The following is a 23590-nucleotide window of genomic DNA, read 5'->3' as shown; positions in this document are numbered from 1 at the left end:
TTGCAAATAATACCCTGAACATGGCATGGGAATGCATATATCTTTTTGAGTTAATGTTTTTGTTTTCTTCAGATAAGTATCCAGAAGTGGAGTTGTTGGATTGTAATGTTAACTCTATTTTTTTTTTTTAAGATTTTTTATTTATTTGACAGAGAGAGATCACAAGTAGGCAGAGAGGCAGGCAGAGAGAGAGAGAGGAGGAAGCAGGATCCCTGCCGAACAGAGAGCCCGATGCAGGCGGGACTCATCCCAGAACCCTGAGATCATGACCTGAGTGGAAGGCAGAGGCTTAACACACTGAGCCACCCAAGCACCCCTATTTTTAATTTTTTGAGGAAGAGCCATACTGTTTTCTGTAGGGGCTGCATTAATTTAGATTTCCATCAACAGTGCACAAAGATTCCCTTTTCTCCACATTCTCACCAACACTTATTACTTGTCTTTTTGATAATAACCATTCTAACATGTGTGAGATGATGTCTCATTGTGGTTTTATTTGCTTTTCCCTAGAGGTTTGACGGCACCTTTCATGTCTCAGCTTTATGTAGGTCTCTTCGGGAAAATGTCTTTTTTTTTTTTTTTAAGATTTTATTTATTAGAGAGAGCACAAGCAGGGGGAGTAGCAGGGGAAGGGGGGAAAGCAGGCTCCCCACGGAGCAGGGAGCCTGATGCACGACTTGATCCCAGGACCCTGGATCATGACCTGAGTCGAAGGGAGATGCTTAACTGAACAGAGTCACCAGACACCCCTCTTTGGAAAAATGTCTATTCAGATATTCTTCCCATTTCTCTTTTCTTTTTTCCTTGTTTAGTATCATTATATGAGTTCCTTTTATATTTGGGATATTAACCTTTTGTCAGATACATAATTTGCAAATATTTTTCTCCCATTTATTAGGTTGCCTTTTCCATGTTGTGGATTATTTCTTGTACTGTGCAGAAGCATTTCAGTTTGATGTAGTTCCATTTGTTTATTTTTGCTTTTGTTGCCTTTGCTTTTGGTGTCAGATTTACAAAGTAGCACCATGACCAATGTCATGTTACAGCCTGTGCTTTCTTTCAGGAGCTTTATGGTTTCAGGTGTTATGTTCAAGTCTTTAATTCCTTTGGAGCTAATTTTTGTGTGTGGTGTACAATACTCATTAGTTTCATACTTTTACATGTGGCTGTTTTGTTTTCCCAGCACCACTTACTGAGAAGGCTATCCTTTCCCCATTGTGTATTACTGGCTCCTTGGTTGTGAATTAATTGACACTATATGTGTGGGTTTATTTTGGGGCTCTCTTTTCAATTCCTTCAGTCTATGTGTCTGTTTTTTCTGCTGCTACCATACTGTGTTGATTACTATGGCTTTGTCATGTAGTTTGAAATCCGAGCATGATGCTTCCCTCTCTGTTGTTGATTTTCAAGATTAGTTGGCTATTCCTGGTCCTTGGTGGTTCTATACAAATTTTAGGATTGTTCTTTTTTTTGTTTTGTTTTGTGTTGAAGATTTTATTTATTTGATGGAAAGAGAGAGAGAAAGACAGAGGGGGAGACAAAACACGAGCTGGGGGAGGGGCAGATGGAGAAGCGACTCCCCTGCTGAGCAGGGAGCACGGTGTGGGCCTCCATCCCAGGACTCCAAGATCATGACCTGAGCCAAGGGCAGACACTTAACTGACGGAGTCTCCCACACACCCCTAGATTTGATTTTTTTTTTTTTTTTTTTGGCAAGTGTATTTCATGGGAGTTGGTCTGTACTTCTACCAGGAGGCACACAACATCTGTGATCTTTGCTTCATTTATTAGGAGTTGTCAATGATTTTTTAAAAGAATTTATTTATTTGAGAGGGTGCACTCACACACAAGTGAGGTGAGGGGAAGAGGGAGAAGCAGATTCCCCTCTGAGCAGGGAGCCTGATCCGAGACTTGATCCTGAGACTCCGGGATCATGCCCAAGCAGAAAGCAGGCACTTAATCAACTGAGCCACCCAGGGGCCCCTAGGATTAAAACACTATTGGAATTGTAATAGGAATGGCATTGAATCTATAGTTTGTGGGGATCGTATGGGTATTTTAACAATATTCTCCCAATTCTATGCATGATTATCTTTCCATTTGTTTGTATTTTGTAGTTCATCTTTTACTTTCCTTTTCCCTTTCTCTCTGTTGTGGTTTCGAGGAACTTCTTCAGTGATGTGCTTAGATCCCTTTCCCGTTATCTTTTGTGTATCTGCTGTAGGTTTTTGCTTGTGGTTACCATAAGGATTACTTAAAACAGTTTATAACAGTTTAAGTTGATAACAACTTAAGTTTGAAGGCATTCTGAAGCTCTGAATTTCTGCCGCCCCCTCATGTTTCATATTTTTGATGTCCCATTTCACATCTTTTAAAGTCGTGTATCCCTTTACTAATTACCGTATAGTTATTTTTGCTACTTTTGTCTTTTAACCTTCACACTGGCTTTATGCGACTCCTCTACTGCCTTTACTGTGTATTTACCTCCGCAGTGAAGTTTCTTCTGTCAGGCGTTTTCTCGTTACCAGTCAGCCTGAGGAAGTCCCTTCAATGTGTCTTCTAGGGCTGGTGTAGCAGCGGTGAAATCCTGCATGTCTGGAAAACGCTCTCTCGTCCATTCTGAGTGATCATCTTTCCAAGCTGTGTGTTTTGGGTTTGTGACTTTTAGCACTTTTTAAAAACTTTTTAAAATTGTAATCCTGGATAGTTAATTAACATACAGTGTCCCATTAGTTTCGGGTGTACAACAGAGCGATTCAGCGATTTTTCCCATGACTTGGAGCCCATCACGGTGAGTGTTCTCACCCCCTTCACCCTTTTCTCCCATCCTCCCACCCAGCTCCCTGCTGCACACCACCAGTTCGTTCTCCTTAGGTAGGAGTCTGTTCTTTGGTTTGTCTTTTTTTTCCCCTTTTGTTCATTTGTTTCTTAAATTCCACGTATCAGTGAAATCATACAGTTATTTGTCTTTGTTTTGCTTAACACTGCTTCACCAGCATTGTTGCAAATGGCAAGACCGCCTTCCTTTTTTACGACTGAATAATATTCCGTCATACATATACATACCACATCTTCTTCCTCCATTCATCAGTTGATGAACACTTGACCTATTTCCATAATTTAGCTCTTGTAAATAATGCTGCGATAAACATAGGGGTGCGTACATCCCTTTGATTAAGTATTTTTGTACTTTTTAGGTAAATACCCAGTAGTGTAATTGCTGGATCTCCGGGCCATTTTATTTCTTTTTGAGGACCCTCCATACTGTCTTCCAGAGTGGCTGCCTCTGGTTACATTCCCACCCACGGTGCACCAGGGGTCCTTTCTCTCCATATCCGTGCCAGAACTTGTTTCTCCTTGTGGTTTTTATTTTAGCCATTCTCACAGCCTGAGGTGGTATCTCATTGCAGTTTAGAGTTGCCTTTCCCTGATGCTGAGTGATGGCAAGCACTTTTTTATGCGTCTCTTGACACATCTGTATGTCTTCTTTGGAGAAACGTCTGTTCATGTCTTCTGCCCATGTTTAAATTGGATTATTTTGTTTTGGGGGGGGTGTTGAGTTGTATAAATTCTTTATTTGGATACTGGTCCTTAGTCAGATATGTCCTTTGCAAATCTCTTCTCCCATTCAGTGGGTTGCCTTTTAGTTTTCTTGTTTCCTTCACTTTGTGGAAGCTTTTTATTTAGATGTAGTCCTAATAGTTTATTTTTGTTTTCACTTCCCTTGCCTCTGGAGACATATCTAGGAAAATGTTGTTATGGTCTATGTCAGAGAGGTTGCTGCCTTTGCTGTCTTCTAGGATTTTTATGGTTTAAGGTCTCATATTTATTTATTTATTTATTTATTTATTTTTTAAAGATTTTATTTATTTATTTGACAGAGAGAAATCACAAGTAGATGGAGAGGCAGGCAGAGAGAGAGACAGGGAAGCAGGCTCCCTGCTGAGCAGAGAGCCCGATGCGGGACTCGATCCCAGGACCTTGAGATCATGACCTGAGCCAAAGGCAGCGGCTTAACCCACTGAGCCACCCAGGCGCCCCTAAGGTCTCATATTTAGATCTTAAATTCACTTTGAGTTTATTTTTACATATGATGTAAGAGAGTGGTCCAGTTTCATTATTTTGCATGTAGCTGTCCAGGTTTCCCAACATCATTTTTTAAAGAGACTGTCTTTTTCTCATTCTGTGTTCCTTCTTCCTTTGTTAGAGATTAATTGACCGTATAATTATGGGTTTATTTCTGGATTTTCTATTCTGTTGCATTGATCTATGTGTCTGTTTCTATGCCAGTTCACAGTATTTTGATTACCCAGGCTTTATAAGATAACTTGAAGTCTGGAATTGTAATACCTCCAGTTTGTTTGTTTGTTGTTCAAGATTGCTTTGGCTATTTGGGGTGTTGTGTGGTTCCATACAAATTTTAGGATTGTTTGTTCTCCTTCTGCAAAAAAAAAAAAAAAAATGCTGTTTGTACTTTGATAAGGATTGCATTAAATCTGCAGGTTTCTTTGAGTGGTATAGACATTTCAACAATATTTGCTTTTACCAATCTGTGAGCATGAAATGTCTTTATTTTGTGTTGTCTTTAATTTCTTTCATTAGTGTTTTATAGTTTTTAGAGTACAGGTCTTTCATCTCTTTGGTTAAGTTGTTTCTTAGATGTTTTATTGTTTTTGCTGCAGTTGTAAATGGGATTGTTTTTTTAGTTTCACTTTCTGCTGCTTCATTATTAGTGTACAGGAGTGCAACAGATTTCTGTATGTTAATTTTGTATCCTGCAACTGTACTAAATTCATTGATCAGTTCTACTAGGTTTTTGGTGGAGTCTTTAGGGTTTTTGATATGTAATAGCATGTCATCTGCAAGTAGTGAAAGTTTTACTTTTTCCTTACCAATTTGGATGCCTTTTATCTCTTTTTCTTATTCCAATACTGTGTTGAATAAAGGTAGTGAGAATAGACACCCTTTTCTTATTCCTGTTCTTAGGGGAAAAGCTTAGTTTTTTTCCCATTGAGTATGATATACACTGTGAGTTTTTCATATAAGGCCTTTATTCTGTTGAGGTATGTTCCCTCTAGACTTCCTTTATTGAGAATTTTTTTTTTTTTTAAAGATTTTTTTATTTATTTGTCAGAGAGAGAGAGCGCATGAACACAGGCAGACAGAATGGCAGGCAGAGGCAGAGGGAGAAGCAGACTCCCTGCCGAGCAAGGAGCCCGATGTGGGACTCGATCCCAGGACGCTGGGATCATGACCTGAGCCGAAGGCAGCTGCTTAACCAACTGAGCCACCCAGGCGTCCCTCTTTATTGAGAATTTTTATCACAAATAGATGTTGTACTTTGTCAAATGCTTTTTCTACATCTGTTGAAATGCTCATAGGGTTTTTATCTTACTGATATAATGTATCCTGCTGATTGACTTGCAAAAATTGGACCACCCTTACATCCTGGATAAAACCCAAATGATCATGGTGAATGATTTTTTTAAATGTATTGTTGGATTTGGTTTGTTAGTATTTCATTGAGGATTTTTGCTGTATGTTCATCAGAGATAATGGCCTGTAGTTCTTTTTTCTTGTGATACATTTATCTGGTTTTGGTAATAGGGAGTTACTGGCCCCAGAATGACTATGGAAGTTTTCCTTTCCCTTCTATTTTTTGGGATAGTTTGAGAGGAATAGATATTAACTCTTCTTTAAATGTTTGGTAGCATTCACCAAACTGTCTGGTCCTGGACTTTTGTTTGTTGGAAGTTTTTTTTTTTTTTTTTTTTTTTTTTACAGATCCGGTTTCATGGCTCGTAATTGGTCTGCTCAAATTATCTATTTCTTCCTGCTTTGGTTTTGGTAGGTTATGTATTTCTAGGAATTTATCCATTTCTTCTAGATTGTCCAATTTGTTAGCATGTAATTTTTAATAATGTTGTCTTACAATTTTTATTTCTGTGGTGGTGCTATTTCTTCCTGTTTCATCTGTGAGTTGTTTCCTTGGGTCATTCTCTCTTGCTTGTTCTCTTATGAGCCTGGCTAGTGGTTTAAAAATGTTGGTCTTTTCAGAGGGCCAGCTTCTGGTTTCATTGATCTGTTCCTTTTTGTTTGTTTTCCCTATATCATTTATTTCTGCTCTAATCTTTATTCTTTCTTTCTGCTGGTTTGGGATTTTGTTTGTTAAATCCATCTGGCCCAGTGTTTCACTTAAAGCCACTGTTTCCTTATTGATTTTCTGTTTGGATGATCTGTCCCATTGACATAAAGGAGATGTTAAAATTCCTTACTATTGGGGCACCTGGGTGGCTCAGTGGGTTAAGCCGCTGCCTTCAGCTCAGGTCATGATCTCAGGGTCCTGGGATCGAGTCCCACATCAGGCTCTCTGCTCAGCAGGGAGCCTGCTTCCTCCTCTCTCTCTCTGCCTGCCTCTCTGCCTACTTGTGATCTCTCTCTGTCAAATAAATAAATAAAATCTTTAAAAATAAAAAAAAAATAAAAAAAAAATAAATAAAAAAAAAAAAAGATCTGAACTCTTAAAAAAAAAAAAAAAAATTCCTTACTATTATTGTATTCCTGTTGATTAATTCATTTAGGTTTGTTATCCACTGTTCTATGTATTTGGGTGCTCCCATATGGGGTGCATAAATATTTACAGTTGTTAAATATTATTGGATTGTCCCCTTTATTATTATATAGTATCCTTTTTGTTTCTTTTTACAGACTGTTTTGAAGTCTATTTTGTCCAGAGTAAGTATTGCTACTCTGGCTTTTCTTTTGACATCCATTTGTATGATATATGTTCTCCATCCCCTTACTTTCAATTTGCAGGTGTCTTTAGGTCTTAAATGAGTCTCTTGCAGATGGGTTATTGTTGTTATCCACTCTGTCACCATTTGTCTTTTGATTGGAGCATTTACTCCATTTACATTCAATGGAATTACTGATATATATATATATATATATATATATTTGTTATTTTGTTACTTGTTTAGTGGTGGTTTTTGTAGTTCTCTGATATTTTATTCTCTTTCTTGCTTTCATGGTTGCTGGCTTTCTTTAGTGATATACGTGGATTCCTTTCTCTTTATTCTTTGCCTATCAGTGTTTTTTGATTTATTTATATACCGTTAGGTTCATATATAATATATTATGCATATAGCAATCTATATTAAGTTCATGGTCACTTAAATTCAAGCCCATTCTTTACTCCTCTTCCCACCCCCCTCATGTTAAGTGTCATACTTTACATCATTTTATTTTGTGAATCCTTGACTGACTTTTTTCAGAAATACTTATTTTTACTGATTTTGTGTTTCATACTTTTAATACTCTCATTTGTGGTTTTTCCATTCAAAGCCTTCCCTTTAACATTTCTTGCAGGGCTAGTTTGATGGTCATGAACTCCTTTAGTTTGCTGCTGGTTTGTTTTTTTTTTAAGATTTTATTTATTTATTTGACAGAGAGAGATCACAAGAAGGCAGAGAGGCAGGCAGAGAGAGAAAGGGAACCAGGCTTCCCACTGAGCAGAGAGCTCAATCCCCACTGATGCAGGGCTCAATCCCAGGACACTGAGATCATGACCTGAGCCGAAGGCAGAAGCTTAACCCACTGAGCCACACAGGCGCCCCTCCTTTAGTTTTTGTTTGAGAAATTTGCTCCTATTTTGAATGATAGCCTTGCTGGATAGACTATATTGGCTGTAGGTGTTTTTCCTTTCAGCACCTTGAATATATCATGTCATTCTTTTCTGGCTTGCAAAGTTTCCACTTATAAACCTGCTGATAGCTGCATGGGGTTTCCCTTGCATGTAACTATCTTCTTTCATTGATTTAAATTTTTTTTTCTTTAACATCACTTTTTGCCATTTTGATCAGAATATGTCTTGGTGTGGACCTCTTCAGGTTGATTTTGGCGGTGGGGGTGGGGGGTAAATCTCTGTGCTTCCTAGACCGAATATCTCTTTACCTCCTCAGATTCAGGATGTTTTCAGCTATTATTTTTCTATTTTTTTTTTTAAGTTTTCCTTATTGGGCGCCTGGGTGGCTCAGTGGGTTGAGCCGCTGCCTTCGGCTCAGGTCATGATCTCAAGGTCCTGGGATCGAGTCCCGCATCGGGCTCTCTGCTCGGCAGGGAGCCTGCTTCCTCCTCTCTCTTTCTCTGCCTGCCTCTCTGCCTACGTGTGATGTCTCTCTGTCAAATAAATAAAATTTTTAAAAAATCTTTAAAAAAAAATAAATAAAGTTTTCCTTATTTATTTATTTTAGAAAGTGGGAGGGGTGGGGAGAGAGGGAAAGAGTCTTAAACAGACTCCATGCTCAATGTGGAACCTGACGTGGGGCTCAGTCTCATGACCCCGAGATCATGACCTGAGCCAAAACTGAGAGTCACATGCTTAACTGACCATGCCACTGAGACACCCCATCAGCTATTATTTCTTTCAATAAATTTTCTGCCCCCTTTCTTCTTTTACTGTGGCCCATATAATGTGAATGTTATTATGCTGTTACTATGCTAGATTATGATCTTATTATTATCACTGAGTCCCCTTAGACTATTCTCAATTTGAATAATTTTTTCTCTCATTTGCTTATCTTGGTCACTCTTTATAACTCTGTCTTCTAAGTCATTAATTTATTCCTTTGCTTCATGTAGCCTGCTATATATTCCATCCAGTGTATTTTTAATTCCATGTTTTATGTTCTTCATCTCTGATTTGTTTTTTAATCTCTTTTTTAAGGGTCTCACTGATGTTCTCCACCCTTTTCTAGGGGTAGATTTATTAAGAGTGTGAGCTTGGGAGAGGGAGGGGCAAAGGAAAGGGAGGAAGAGAATCTCAAGCAGACTCCCCACTGAGTGAGGAACCTGACATGGGGCTCAGTCTCATACCCCTGAGATCATGACCTGAACCAAAGTCAGGAGTCACATGCTTAACCAACTGAGCCACCCAGGCACCCCACATGTCCTCCACTATTTTTTCAAGTACAGTGAGTATCTTCATGATTATTACTTACTTCAGTTTCACTTAGGTCCCTTGCTGTGGTTTGGTCCTCTTCTTTAATTTGGGACATATTCCTCTGTCTCCTCATTTTGTCTAACTCTCTGTTGTCTGTCTCTCTGTGTTAAGAGAGTCAGCTGCGTCTCTTGCTCTTAAAGGTAATGGTCTTATGAAGAAGAGGTCCTGTGGTGCCCTGCAGTGCAGTGTCCCTTGTCTCCAGGACCTGGCACTTCAGGGAGTGTCTCCTATGTGTGCTGTCTGTGTTCTGCTCTTGAGTCCTGGCCTCTTGTCCCTTCAGTTCACTTGTTTGCAGAGGCTCTCTTTGCCTGCTGTGGGTAAGTTCGGTCCCCAGCCACGTGTCTTTTAGAAATTTGAATATCTCACGTCACTCCCTCTGGCCTGCAAAGGGTCTGCTGAAAAATCTGCATATGGTCTCATTGGGGTTCTTCTCTATGTAACAAGTTTTTTTTTTTTTCCTCTTTGTGCTTTCAGTATTCTTTGTCTTTAACTTTTGATGTTTTAATTATAATGTGTCTTGTGGGTCTCTTTGGGTTTGTCTTATTTGCAACTTTTTTGGCTTCCTGGATCTGAATGTCTGTTTCCTTTCTGAAGTTAGGGACATTTTCAGCAATTATTTTTTAAAATAAGTTTTCTGCCCCTTCTTCTTCTGGGGTACCTATAGTGCAAACGTTGGTCCTCTTTATGTTGTCCCATAAGTCTCGGGCTGTCTTCGTTTTTATTTATTTATTTTTCTTTTAGCTTCTCTGATTCAGTGAGTTCCTCTGCCCAGTCTTTAAATTTCTTAACCTTCATATATTCTGCTGTTGAACCGTCCTGCAGATGGTTACATCTGGATAAACCCTTTGCAAGTTGAATACATCATAAGTTGAAAATGAATTTAATACACCTAACTTACCAAACATCATAGCTTAGCCTAGCCTACCTTAAATGTGCTCAGAACACTTACATTAGCCTGCAGTTGGGCAACATGATCGATCAGTTAACAGCATATTTTATAATAAAGTGTTGAATATCTCCTATAATTTATTGATTACCATACTGGAAGTGAAAAATATAATGGTTCTATGCATACAGAATGGTTGTAAGTAATGGTTGTAATTGTTTACCTTTGTGATTGTGTGGCTGATTGGGAGCTCTGGCTTGCTGCCACTACCTAGCATCACAAAAGAGTATTGTACTGTATACACTAGCCTGGGAAAAGATCAAAATTCAGAATTAGAATTATGGTTTCTACCAAGTATATACCATTTTCATACCACTGCAAAGTCAAGAAATCAAAAGATGAACACTGTTAGTCAGGAGCTTTCTACAATATGGCCTTCAGGTCTGTCACTTCTGTTTGGTACTTTTCCTATATTTTTTGTCTCTTTGTTGAAGTTCTTCCTTTTGTCTTCCATTCTTCTCCTGTGTTCAGTGAGCATTTTTGCAACCATTACTTTGAACTCTTCATCAGATAAATTCATTATTTCTATTTTATTAAGGTTTTTATTCCTGAGGTTTTAATTTTGTTTATTTTAAACTTACTACCCTGTTTCTTGTTTTGTTTGGTTCTCTGTGTTGGCTTCTAACATTAGATGCAACTACCATCTTTCCCAGACTTGAGGAGTGGCTTCTTGTAGGAAATAAAATTTATTGTTCACCGCTGCTTAGCTCTTGGTTGCCTCTTAACCTTTGTGATGGTCCAAGCAGCCTATTTCATTTTTTTTTAAAAGATTTTATTTATTTATTTGACAGAGAGAAATCACAAGTAGATGGAGAGGCAGGCAGAGAGAGAGAGAGGGAAGCAGGCTCTCCGCCGAGCAGAGAGCCCGATGCGGGACTCGATCCCAGGACCCTGAGATCATGACCTGAGCCGAAGGCAGCGGCTTAACCCACTGAGCCACCCAGGCGCCCCAGCCTATTTCATTTTTAATAGCTCCTAGTATTTGAGGTTTGCCAAGACTTGTTAGATTCAGACTGACTGGCAACCAGACACTGAAGTCAGTGGTTTTTAATCTATGTGAATATGCCTGTAACAGTCCTGTGGGGTCACAACTGCAAGCCTTACTAGCCACCAGAGGTGAGCAATCTGGCAGTGTTCCCTGGGAGGTAGTTGTGAAAATTGGGGCTCCAGGGCCATGTGTAAGCTCCCTTCTGGGAGATAATGGCAAGCTATAGTGAGGCAGAAGGACAGCCCAAAGACAGCCTCCCTCAACCTACGTTCCCTGAGAGCCCCTCAGTAGATTCCTAAATGTGTGCCAGACTTAGAGCCTGCCCCTGAGGGGCGGGACAAGCAGATAGGCCTCTTCCACAGAACTACTAGGGCTGTTTTCAGTATGCTGTTTGTGCCATGCCCTAGGAGTGGTAGGCCACCAACACCTGTCTCTCCGATTGTTAACAGTTCCATGGGACACCCCAACACCTGCCTCCAGAAGCATACAGTCAAGGGGCCTTCCTGGGTGGATCTGCCAAAAACAGATGACGGCATGTAAAGCCAGAGCACCTGATGCACGTAGGAGGGAGGAGGAGTGCCTGGCATTCCAGAGTGCCGTGGAGGAGGAGTGTGCACATGGTGCCTGCCAGCTGGAACAAGGCAGGGTAAGTGTCAAGATGGCACCGGGGTTGGTGGGGGCAGGGCAGAAAGAGACCAAAGAAAAAGGGAAAATGTGGCACGTGCCTGTGCTAGCAAGGCAGAGGTGGAACACGAATATGGCATACATCAGCCCATTTCAGGAGGGTATCCCAGCAGGCCCCTGCCCCTCAGTCCAGTGCTTTTAAATTACCAAACAAGCCTGCTTCACATAAAGTAGGGGTGCTTTTAAAGCAGCTGCTTCTGTGCTGTGCTCTGGGGCAGGTGCGCGTCCTTGTAAGCCACTGAAGAGTGTCTTCTCAGTTTGCTACAGCTCCACAGTGCTTATGCACTTAAGCTCCATCAGTATTCACAACTAGATGTTGTGGGTGCTAGTCTCTCAAGTTCAGGTCGTAAACACTGAGGTGCCACATGTGGAGTATTGAACCCTTCAGCCTTTAGGGGGAATTCTCAGGGTTTTGAATTCCCTCTCGAGTGTGGGTCACTGTACTGCAAGCTAGGGTATATAGCGAGACTGTGTCTCAGCCTTTCCTACCGCTTCTATGTGATTTACTTCTCACTTCAATATGCAAAGTCCCTCCACTAGTTTTAAGAGGTTTGTGGGGGTTTTCTCCCCCCCATAGGAACTTCTTTCATGTAGATTCAGTGTGTCCATGGGAAGAGAGGAGTTCAGGATTTTCTTACATCGCCTTTTTTTTTTCTGCTAATGGAATGTGTTACATGGCTGATTACTGAATTATTTTTATTTTTAAGGTTTTATTTATTTAACTGAGAGAGCACAGCATGAAGAGCAGCTGGCAGAGGGAGAGGGAGAAGCAAGCTCTCCAAGAAGGGAGCACTATGCGGGGCTTGATTTCAAGACCCTGGGATCATGACCTGAGCCAAAGGCAGATGCTTAATGACTGAGCCACCCAGGCACCCCTATTCAGGTGTTTTTTGTTTTTGTTTTTTTTTTTTTTAGATTTATTTATTTATTTGAGAGAGAGGGAGAGTGAGAGAGTGAGCATGCAGTAGGGAGATACACAAAGAATAAGAGTCCCAAGCTGACTCCATGCTAGGTGCGGAGGCCAACACAGGGCTTGATCTCACATCCTAAGATCACTACCTGAGCCAGAGCCAAGAGTCGGATGATTAACAACTGGGCCATCCAGGTGCCCCTGATATTTTAATCACTCCCATTGTATAGTATATTCCACTAGACAGTGATCTGTTTTCTTATATCACCTAATTTGTATGATAATGTATTTGAAATGTCTATTTCTTTGTTTATAACTGTCACTATCTTGAACTGGATCTCCTCTTTTTTTGGGGGAGGGTTTGAGAAGGATTGGTGATAATTCTTATTTAAATGTTTGGTAAAATACATGGAGACTAAACAGCATTCTTCTAAAGAATGAATGGGTCAACCAGGAAATTAAAGAAGAATTGAAAAAATTCATGGAAACAAATGATAATGAAAACACAACGGTTCAAAATCTGTGGGACACAGCAAAGGCAGTTCTGAGAGGAAAATATATAGCAGTACAAGCCTTTCTCAAGAAACAAGAAAGGTCTCAAATACACAACCTAACTCTCCACCTAAAGGAGCTGGAGAAAGAACAACAAAGAAAGCCTAAACCGAGCAGGAGAAGTGAAATAATAAAGATCAGAGCAGAAATCAATGAAATAGGAACAAACAAACAAACAAACAAACAAAAAACAATAGAACAAATCAACGAAACTAGGAGCTTGTTCTTTGAAAGAATTAATAAGATTGATAAGCCCCTGGCCAGACTTATCAAAAAGAAAAGAGAAAGGACCCAAATAAATAAAATCATGAATGAAAGAGGAGAGATCACAACTAACACCAAAGAAATACAAACAATTATAAGAACATACTATTAGCAACTTTACACCAACAAATTTGACAATCTGGAAGAATGGATGCATTCCTATAGACATATAAACTACCACAACTGAACCAGGAAGAAATAGAAAACCTGAACAGACCCATAACCAGTAAGGAGATTGAAACAGTCATCAAAAATCTCCAGACAGGGTGCCTGGGTGGCTCAGTGGGTTAAGCCGCTGCCTTCAGCTCAGGTCATGATCTCAGGGTCCTGGGATCGAGTCCCGCATTGGGCTCTCTGCTCAGCAGGGAGCCTGTTTCCTCCTCTCTCTCTCTGCCTGCCTCTCTGCCTACTTGTGATCTCTCTCTGTCAAATAAATAAATAAAATCTTAAAAAAAAAAAAAAATCTCCAAACAAAGGAAAGCACAGGGCCAGACGGCTTCCCAGGGGAATTGTACCAAACATTTAAAGAAGAATTCATTCCTATTCTCCTGAAACTGTTCCAAAAAATAGAAATGGAAGGAAAACTTCCAAACTTGTTTTATGAGGCCAGCATCACCTTAATCCCCAAAACAGACAAGAATGCCATCAAAAAAGAGAATTACAGACCAATATCTTTGATGAACACAGATGCGAAAATTCTCACCAAAATACTAGCCAATATGATCCAACAGTACATTAAAAGGATTATTCACCACGACCAAGTGGGATTTATTCCAGGGCTGCAAGGTTGGTTCAACATTTGCAAATCAATCAATGTGATACAGTACATTAATAAAAGAAAGAACAAGAACCATATGATACTCTCAATAGATGCTGAAAAAGCATTTGACAAAGTACAGCATCCCTTCCTCATCAAAACTCTTCAAAGTGTAGGGACAGAGGGCACATACCTCAATATTATCAAAGCCATCTATGAAAAACCCACTGCAAATATCATTCTCAATGGAGAAAAACTGAAAGCTTTTCTGCTGAGGTCAGGAGCATGGCAGGGATGTCCATTATCACCACTGCTATTTAATATAGTACTAGAAGTCCTAGGCTCAACAATCAGACAACAAAAAGAAGTTAAAGCAAATCGGCAAAGAAGAAGTCAAACTATCACTCTTTGAAGATGGTATGATACTATTTGTGGAAAACCCAAAAGACTCCACTCCAAGCTAGAAGTTGTACAGAAATTCAGTAAAGTGTCAGGATATAAAATCAATGCACAGAAATCAGTTACATTTCTCTACACCAACAAAAAGACAGAAGAAAGAGAAATTAAGGAGTCCATCCCATTTGTAATTGCACCCAAAACTCTAAGATATCTAGGAATAAACCTAACCAAAGAGGCAAAGAATCTATACTCAGAAAACTATAAAGCACTCATGAAAGAAATTGAAGAAGACACAAAGAAATGGAAAAATGTTCCATGCTCATGGATTGGAAGAACAAATATTGTGAAAATGTCTATGCTACCTAAAGCAATCTACACATTTAATGCAATCCTTATCAAAATCCCACCCTTTTTTTCCCAAAGAAATGGAACAAATATTCCTAAAATTTATATGGAACCAGAAAAGACCTCAAATAGGCAAAGGAATATTGAAAAGGAAAGCCAAAGTTGGTGGCATCACAATTCTGGACTTCAAGCTCTATTACAAAGCTTTCATCATCAAGACAGTATGGTACGGGCACAAAAACAGACACATAGATCAATGGTACAGAATAGAGAGCCCAGAAATGGACCCTCAACTCTATGGTCAACTAATCTTCGACAAAGCAGGAAAGAATGTCCAATGGAAAAAAGACAGCCTCTTCAATAAATGGTGGGAAAATTGAAAAGCCACATGGAGAAAAATGAAATTGGACCATTTCCTTACACTACACACGAAAATACTCAAAATGGATGAAGGATCTCAATTTGAGAAAGGAATTCATCAAAATCCTTGAGGAGAACACAGGCAGCAACCTCTTTGACCTCAGCCACAGCAACTTCTTCCTAGGAACATCGCCAAAGGCAAGGGAAGCAAGGGCAAAAGTGAACTATTGGGATTTCATCAAGATCAAAAGCTTTTGCACAGCAAAGGAAATAGTTAATAAAACCAAAAGACAACTGACAGAATGGAAGAAGATATTTGCAAACGACATATCAGATAAAGGGCTAGTGTCCAAAATCTATAAAGAACTTAGCAAACTCAACACCCAAAGAACAAATAATCCAATCAAGAAATGGGCAGAGGACATGAACAGACATTTCTGCAAAGAAGACATCCAGATGGCCAACAGACACCTGAAAAAATGCTCCACATCACTCGGCATCAGGGAAATACAAATCAAAACCACAATGAGATATCACCTCACACCAGTCAGAATGGCTAAAATTAACAAGTCAGGAAATGACAGATGCTGGCGAGGATGCGGAGAAAGGGGAACCCTCCTATACTGTTGGTTGGAATGCAAACTGGTGCAACCACTCTGGGAAACAGCATGGAGGTTTCTCAAAAAGTTGAAAATAGAGCTACCCTATGACCCAGCAATTGCACTACTGATACAAATGTAGTGATCCAAAGGGACACATGCACCCAAATGTTTATAGCAGCAATGTCTAATAGCCACACTATGGAAAGAACCTAGATGTCCACCAACAGATGAATGGATAAAGAAGATGTGGTATAGATACACAATGGAATACTATGCAGCCATCAAAAGAAATGAACTCTTGCCATTTGCGACAACATGGATGGAACTGGAGGGTATTATGCTTAGCGAAATAAGTCAATCGGAGAAAGACAACTATCATATGATCTTCCTGATATGAGGAAGTGGAGATGCAACATGGGGAGTTTGGGGGGTAGGAAAAGAATAAATGAAAGAAGATGGGATTGGGAGGGAGACAAACCATAAGTGACTCTTAATCTCACAAAACAAACTGAGGGTTGGTGGGGGGAGGGGGCTTGGGAGAGGGAGATGAGATTATGGACATTGGGGAGGGTATGTGCTATAGTGAGTGCTGTGAAGTGTGTAAACCTGGCGATTCACAGACCTGTACCCCTGGGGATAAAAATATGTTTATAAAAAAATTAAAAATTTTAAAAATCTTATAAATAGATAAATAAAGAAAGAAATGTATGTTTGGTAAAATTCACCTGTGAAACCATCTTGTCCTGGGATTTTCTTCACTAGGAGACTTTTTATTACTCATCCAATCTTCTTGTTAGTGCTTGGTCTATTCAGATTTTCTTTCTTTCTGATTCAGTCTTAGTGGGTTGAATGTTTCTAAGAATTTTTCCATGATTCCTAGGTTGTCCAGTTTGTTAGTGTATAGTTTAAAGTGCATAGTAAGCCTTTTAACGAACTTTTATATATTTGTGGTATCAGTTATAATGTCTTCCTTTTTATTTATAATTTTGTTGATTGGGTCCTCTCTTTTGCTCAGTCTAGGTAAAGGCTTGTCAATTTTGTTTACCTTTGCAAAGAACTCTTAGTTTTGTAGCATAGTAGGTTTTGAAATCAGGAAATGTGAGTCCTCCCAATTTTGTCGTTCTTTTTCATACCTGTTTTGGCTACTCAGGGTCCCTTGAGATTTCATGTGGATTTTAGGATAAGTCTTTCTATTTCTGCAAAAAATGTCATTGGGATTTTGATAGGGATTACACTGGGTAAATTTAGTAAATTGCTTTGGGTTAAGTCTTCCAGTCCATGAACATGGGATGTGATTCCATTTATTAGTTACCTAATAAAACTTCCATTTATTAAAGTATTGTTAAAATACAATGTTATCGGGGCACCTGGGTGGCTCAGTGGGTTAAGCCTCTGCCTTCGGCTCAGGTCATGATCTCAGGGTCCTGGGATCGAGTCCCACATCGGGCTCTCTGCTCAGCGGGGAGCTTGCTTCCCCCTCTCTCTCTGCCAACCTGTGATCTCTGTCTGTCAAATAAATAAATAAAATTTTTTAAAAAATATGTTATCTTAGTTTCAGGTGTATGACATAGTGAATGGAGAATTCTGTGCATTATTAAACTGTGGTCACCACTGTTTTAAGTGTAGTGAACATCTGTCTCCATACAATGTTATTTATTAGAATATTATTGACTATATTTTATGCTGTACTTTTCATTTTCATCCCTGTGACTTATTTCTATGTAACTAGGTAGGACTCTTAATTTCCTTCTCCTATTTTGCACATCTCCCCAAAACCCTCTCCTCTGGCAACCACCAGCTCTCTGTATTTATGATTCTGTTGCATTTTTGTTTTGATTTTTAGGTTCCTCATATAAGTGATATCATATGGTATTTGTTTTTCTCTGTCTGACTTAACATAAAATACCCTCTACGTCCATCCATGCTGTCACAAATGGGAAGATATCTGGTTTTTTTTCTTTTCTTTTTTAAAAGATTTTATTTATTTGAGAGAGAGAGAGAGAGAGAACAAGGGGAAGGGGCAGAGGGAGAGGGAGAAGCAGTCTCCTCACAGAGCAGGGAGCCCAGTGTGGGGGGCTTAGTCCCAGGACTCTGGGATCATGACCTGAGCCGAAGGCAGATCCCCAGTCAACTGAGCAACCCCGGTACCCCTCCATTGTTTTTTTTATGGCTGAATATGATCCCATTGTGTATATAAAGCACATTGTTTTTATCCATTCATCAGTGGACTCAGGTTGCTTCCATATCTTGGCTGTTTTGTAAATAATGATGCAATAAACCTAGGGGGTGTGTCTTTCTGAATTGTATTTTTATTTATTTTTGGATAAATACCCGGTAGTGGAATTGTCAGATCATACAGTATTTCTATTTTTATTTTTAATTTTTAGAGGAACTTCCATATAGTTTTCTGCCATGGTTGCACCAATTTACATTCCTACCAACAGGGCAGGTGGGTTCCCCTTTCTCCACATTCTCGCTAACACTTATTTCTTGTCTTTTTCAAAATAGCCATTCTGACAAGTGTGAAGTGATATCTCATTGCAGTTTTGATTTACATTTCGCTAATGATGAGTGGTGTTGAGCATCTTTTCATGTGTCTGTTGGCCATCTGTTGTCTTTGGAGAAATGTCCATTCGGTTCTCTGCCCATTTTTTAATCAGATTATTTGTATTTAGGTGCTGAGTTATATAAGTTCTTTATGAATTTTAGATATTAACCCCCTATCAGTTATATCATTTGCAAGTATTTTCTTCTCTTCAGTAGGTGACCTTTTTGTTTTGTTGATGGTTTCTTCACTGTTCAAAGGTTTTAAATTTGGTGTGGTCCCAATAGTTTGTTTTTACTTTTGTGCTTCTTGCCAGAGGCAGCCCATCTAGAAGATTGTTAAGGCTGATGTCAAAAAGATCATTGTCTGTTTTCTTGAAGGAGATTTATGGTTTCTGTGATCTCACTCATATGTGGAATTTAAGAAACGAAACAGATGAATTTATGGGAGGGGGAAATAGAAGGAAAAGGAAATAAAACATAAGGGACTCTCTCTTATTTTTTTTAAATTTTAGTTAACATACAGTGCAATATTGGTTTCTGGAGTAGAATTCAGTGATTCATCACTTACATACAACACCCAGTGCTCATCCCAACAAGTGCCCCCCTTCACGTCCATCTAGCCCATCTCCTGCCCATCTCCCTCCATCAACCCTGTTTGTTCTCTGTCGTTAAGAGTCTCTTATGGCGTGTTTCCCTCTCCTTTTTTTCTTTTCATTCTTCCCATATGTTCTTCTGTTTTCTTCCTTAAAATCCACGTATGAGTGAGATCATACAGTATTTGTCTTTCTCTATTTCTCTTAGCATAATACCCTCTAGTTCCAGCCACATCATTGCAAATGGCAAGATTTCATTCCTTTTTATGGTTAAGTAATAGTCCATTGCATATATGCACCACATCTTTATACATTCATCTGTCAGTTCGATACCTCAGTTGGTTAAACGTCTGCCTTTAGCTTAGGTTCTAATCCCAGGATCCTGGGATCAAGACCTGCTTTGGCCTCCCAGCTTAGCAGGGAGTCTGCCTCTCTGTCTACCTTCTAATCCTGGTTCATGATTGATCTTTCTCTTTCTCTCTCATAAATAAAATCTTTAAAAAAATGTTAGCCACTCTGACCAGTGTGAGGTGGTATCACATTGTGGTTTTGATTTGTATTTCCCTGACAAGTGACGTGGAGCATCTTTTTTATGTATCAGCCATCTGGATCTTTTCTTTGGAAAAGTGTCTATTCATGTCCTGCCCATTTCTTCGCTGAATTTTGTTTTTGGGTGTGGAATTTGGAAAGTTCTCTATAGATTTTGGATACTAGCCCTATATGAGATGACGTCATTTGCAAATACCTTCTCCCATTCTATAGGCTGCATTTTAATTTTGTTGATGGTTTCCTTTGCTATACAGATGCTTTTCAATCTTGATAAATCCTAATAGTTCATTTTTTTCTTTTTCTCTTGCCCCTGGAGGTCTATCTAGTAAGAAGTTGCTATGACCAATGTCAAAGAGGTTGCTTCTTGTGTTCTCTAGGATTTTGATGGTTTCCTGTCTGACATTTAGGTATTCTATCCATTTTTAATTTATGTTCATGTCTGGTATAAGAAAGTGGTCCGGTTTCACTCTTCTACGTGTAGCTGTCCAGTTTTCCCAGCAGCATTTGTTGAAGAGACTGTCTTTTTTTTTTTTTTTTCCATTTGATATTCTTTGTCGAAGACTAGTGGACCGTATAGTTACAAGCCCATTTCTCAGTTCTCTGTTGTTCCATTGTTCTGTTTTTGTGCCAGTAGCATACTGTTTTGATGACCACAGCTTTGTAATATAGCTTGAAATCTGAATTGTGATACCTCTAGTTTTGTTTTTCTTTTTAGAATTGCTCTGGTTATTTGGACTCTTTCAGGGTTCTATACAGATTTTAAGATTCTATGTTCTAGCTCTGTGAAAAATGTGATATTTTGATAGGGATTGCATTAAATGTGTAGACTGTTAAAATGTCTATACTACCCAAAGCAATCTTTGTTCTTCCAATCCATGAGCATGTAATGTTTTTTCCATTTGTGTTGTCCTCAATTTCTTTTGTAAGTGTTCTGTAGTTTTCAGAGTACAGATTTTTTACCTCTTTAGGCTTACTTCTGGGTATCTAACTGTTTTTGGTGCAATTGCAAAAGGGATCGATTCCTTGATTTCTTTTTCTGCTGTTTTGTTATTGGTGTATAGAAATGCAACAGATTTCTACACATTGATTTTATACCCTGCAACTTTGCTAAATTCATGTATTAGTTCTATTGATTTTTTGGTGGAGTCTTTTGGGTTTTCTACGTAGAGTATCCTGTCATCCGCAAATAATGAAAGTCTGACTTCTTCCTTACCACTTTGGATGCCTTTTATTTCTTTTTGTTGTCTGATTGCTGAGGCTGAGACTTCTAGCACCATGTTCAATAGTAATGGTGGAATTGGACACCCGTGTCTTGTTCTTGACTGTAGGGGAAAATCTCTCTTTTTTCCCCATTGAAGATGATATCAGCTGTGGGTCTTTCATATATGGCCTTTATGATGTTGAGATATGATCCATTTAACCCTGCTTTGCTGAGGGTTTTTATCAAGAAAGGATATGGTATTATTGTGAAATGCTATTTCTGCATCTACTGACAGGATCATGTGGTTCTTATCCTTTCTTTTATAATGTGGTTTATCATGTTGATTGATTTGCGAATATTGAACCATCCCTGCAACCTAGGAATAAATCCCACTTGATTGTGGTAAATAGTTCTTGTAATGTCCTGTTGAATTCGATTTGTTAGTATTTTATTGAGAATTTTTACATCCGTATTCATCAGAGATATTGGCCTGTAATTCTTTTTAGTGGCGTCTTTGGTTTTGAAATCAAGGTAATGCTGGCTTTCTAGAATGAGTTTGGAAGCTTTGGAAGTTCTCCTCTTCCTTCCTCCCTCCCCGCTCCTCTTTCTTCCTCTTCTTTCCTTTTCTCCCTTTCTTTTCTTTCTTTCTTCCTTTCGTCCTTTCTTTCCAGCTTGAGAAGAGTAGGTTTGGTTTTTTTTTAAAGATTTTATTTATTTATTTGACAGACAGAGATCACAAGTAGGCAGAGAGGCAGGCAGAGAGAGAGGAGGAAGCAGGCTCCCCGCCGAGCAGAGAGCCCGATGCGGGACTCGATCCCAGGACCCCAAGATCATGACCTGAGCCGAAGGCAGCAGCTTAACCCACTGAGCCACCCAGGTGCCCCGAGAAGAGTAGGTATTAACTCTTCTCTAAATATCGGGTAGAATTTTCCTGGGAAGTCATCTGGCCCAGAACTTTTTTCACTGGGATATTTCTGACTACTGATTTGATTTCTTTGCTGGTATGGGTCTGTTCAAATTTTCTCTGTCTTCCAGTTTCAGTTTTGATAGTCTGTAGGTTTCTAGGAATTTGTCCATTTCTTCCAGGTTGCCCAGTTTGTTGGGATATAATTTTTCCAAAGTATTGTCTTACAGTTGTTTGTATTTCTATGGTGTTGGTTGTGATTGCTTCTCTTTCATTTGTCTTTTCTTTTTGATAAACCTGGCTAGGGGTTTATCAATTTTATTCATTCTTTTGAAGAATCCGCTCTTAGTTTTGTTAATCCATTCTGTGTTTTGTTTGTTTTTAGATTATTTCTGCTCTAATATTTATTAGAGGTGCAAGCTTGGCCTTGGCTTGCCTGCCTGAGTGGCATGTCGCTGTGTGGGTTTGGGGTCTTTTGGAGGGCTCCAGTGCTGGCTGAGCCCACCCACCCCATGAGATGGGGCAGAGAGCCATTTGCGAGGGCCTCCAGGCAGAGCACGTTCTCAGGGGAACCTTGGGGAGGGGCGAGCAGAGTCAGCAGAGTAACTGCAGACATTCCTGCTGGTACTGGGCTTCCAGGAGGAAGGTAAGTGTCCTGCCCCCCTGTTCCCCCCCCCCAAAAAAAAAGGGTGCCCACCTGTTCTTACATTACCAGGGAACATTCTAGCGAATCCCTGCCCCTCCGGCAATGCCCTAAGGTAGTGAGTGGATTTCCTTCACACATAACCCAGGCACTTTCCACACTGCTGTGTCTGTGCTGGGGCTCAGAGTGAGAGAGATGTGGGGGTCCAGCCTTGGTTTCCCGCAGCTCTTCCCGGGCATGAAACCGCCAACGTTTGCAAAGCCGGGTGCTGTGGGGGCTCATCTTCCCAGGACAGGTCTCCAAGCCGTGGATCCCTGATCTCTTGTTCTTCAGGAAGAACCTCTATCTTTGTGGGGTTGTAGGTCCTGACCAAACCACATCTCCACCCCTCCATCCTGTCGGTGACTTTTTCTTGTCTTTTTTTTTGTCGGGTGTGATCTGTTCTGCTGGTCTCAGGTCCTCCCAGAAGTGGTGGCTCTGTCTGGAGCTGTGGAGTTCGGTGTGTCTTTGGGAGAGACCAAAGACACCTTCCTGAGCCCTCACTTCTCTGAGTTTGTCATTAGTGTGTAGAAATGCAACCGAATTTTATATGTTGATTTTGTATCCTGCATCTTTACTGAATTTACTTACGGCTTCTAACAAAACTTGCAGTGGAGCCTTTAGTTTCCTCTCTGTAATGTCCTGTCCTCTACAAACACTGACAATTTTATTTCCTTTCTAACTGGATGTCTTTTGTTTTTCTTTGTGCCTAGTGTTTTCGGCCAGAACTCCCAGCACTCTACTGAACATCAGTGGCAAGAGTGAGCATCCTTGTCTTGTCCCTGATCTTAGAGGAAAACCTTTTAGCTTTTCACCATTGAGCACGATGTTACCTGAGGGCTTGTTACCCAGGGGGTTTATTATGTTGGGGTGTCTTCTCTCTGTATATACCTGTTTTTCTGAGAGTTTTAATCATCATCAGATGAATTTTGTCAAGTGCTGTTTCTGCATCCATGGAGATGATCCCATGATTTTTATCTTTCGCTTAATTGATGTATCACATTGATTGATTTGTGGATGTTGAAACATATCTGGAATAAATCCCAAGTGATCATGGTGTATGATCCTTCTGATTATTGTTGCATTTGGTTTGATAATGTTTTTTGTTGATGATTTTTGTGTCTGTAGGCCCATCAGGGATATTAGCTTGTCATTTTCTTTTCTTGTGGTGTCCTTGCCTGACTTTGGTATCCGGGCAGTGCTGGTCTTATAACATGAAGGGGGAAGTGATCCTTCCTCTTCTGATCTGTGGAAGAACTTGATCATTGGTATTAATTATTCTTTATTTGGTAGAATTCACCGGTGA

At 39.7% G+C, this 23590-nt stretch overlaps 1 long non-coding RNA gene across 1 annotated transcript in view; it reads left to right on the top strand.

Annotated features, from left to right (window-relative positions):
* The window catches only part of LOC131836762 (uncharacterized), a 45998-nt gene that overhangs the window by 7285 nt on the left and 15123 nt on the right, over window positions 1–23590 (top strand). Inside the window, exon 2 of the long non-coding RNA XR_009355755.1 lies at window positions 11385–11581. This is a non-coding gene — a long non-coding RNA (uncharacterized LOC131836762). The remainder of the gene's footprint in view (window positions 1–11384; window positions 11582–23590) is intronic.

Source organism: Mustela lutreola, chromosome 7, assembly GCF_030435805.1.
Source record: "Mustela lutreola isolate mMusLut2 chromosome 7, mMusLut2.pri, whole genome shotgun sequence".
Lineage (NCBI taxonomy): Eukaryota > Metazoa > Chordata > Mammalia > Carnivora > Mustelidae > Mustela > Mustela lutreola.
The sequence above is the reverse complement of the archived record's forward strand: the minus strand, read 5'-3'. Positions and strand labels throughout refer to the sequence as shown.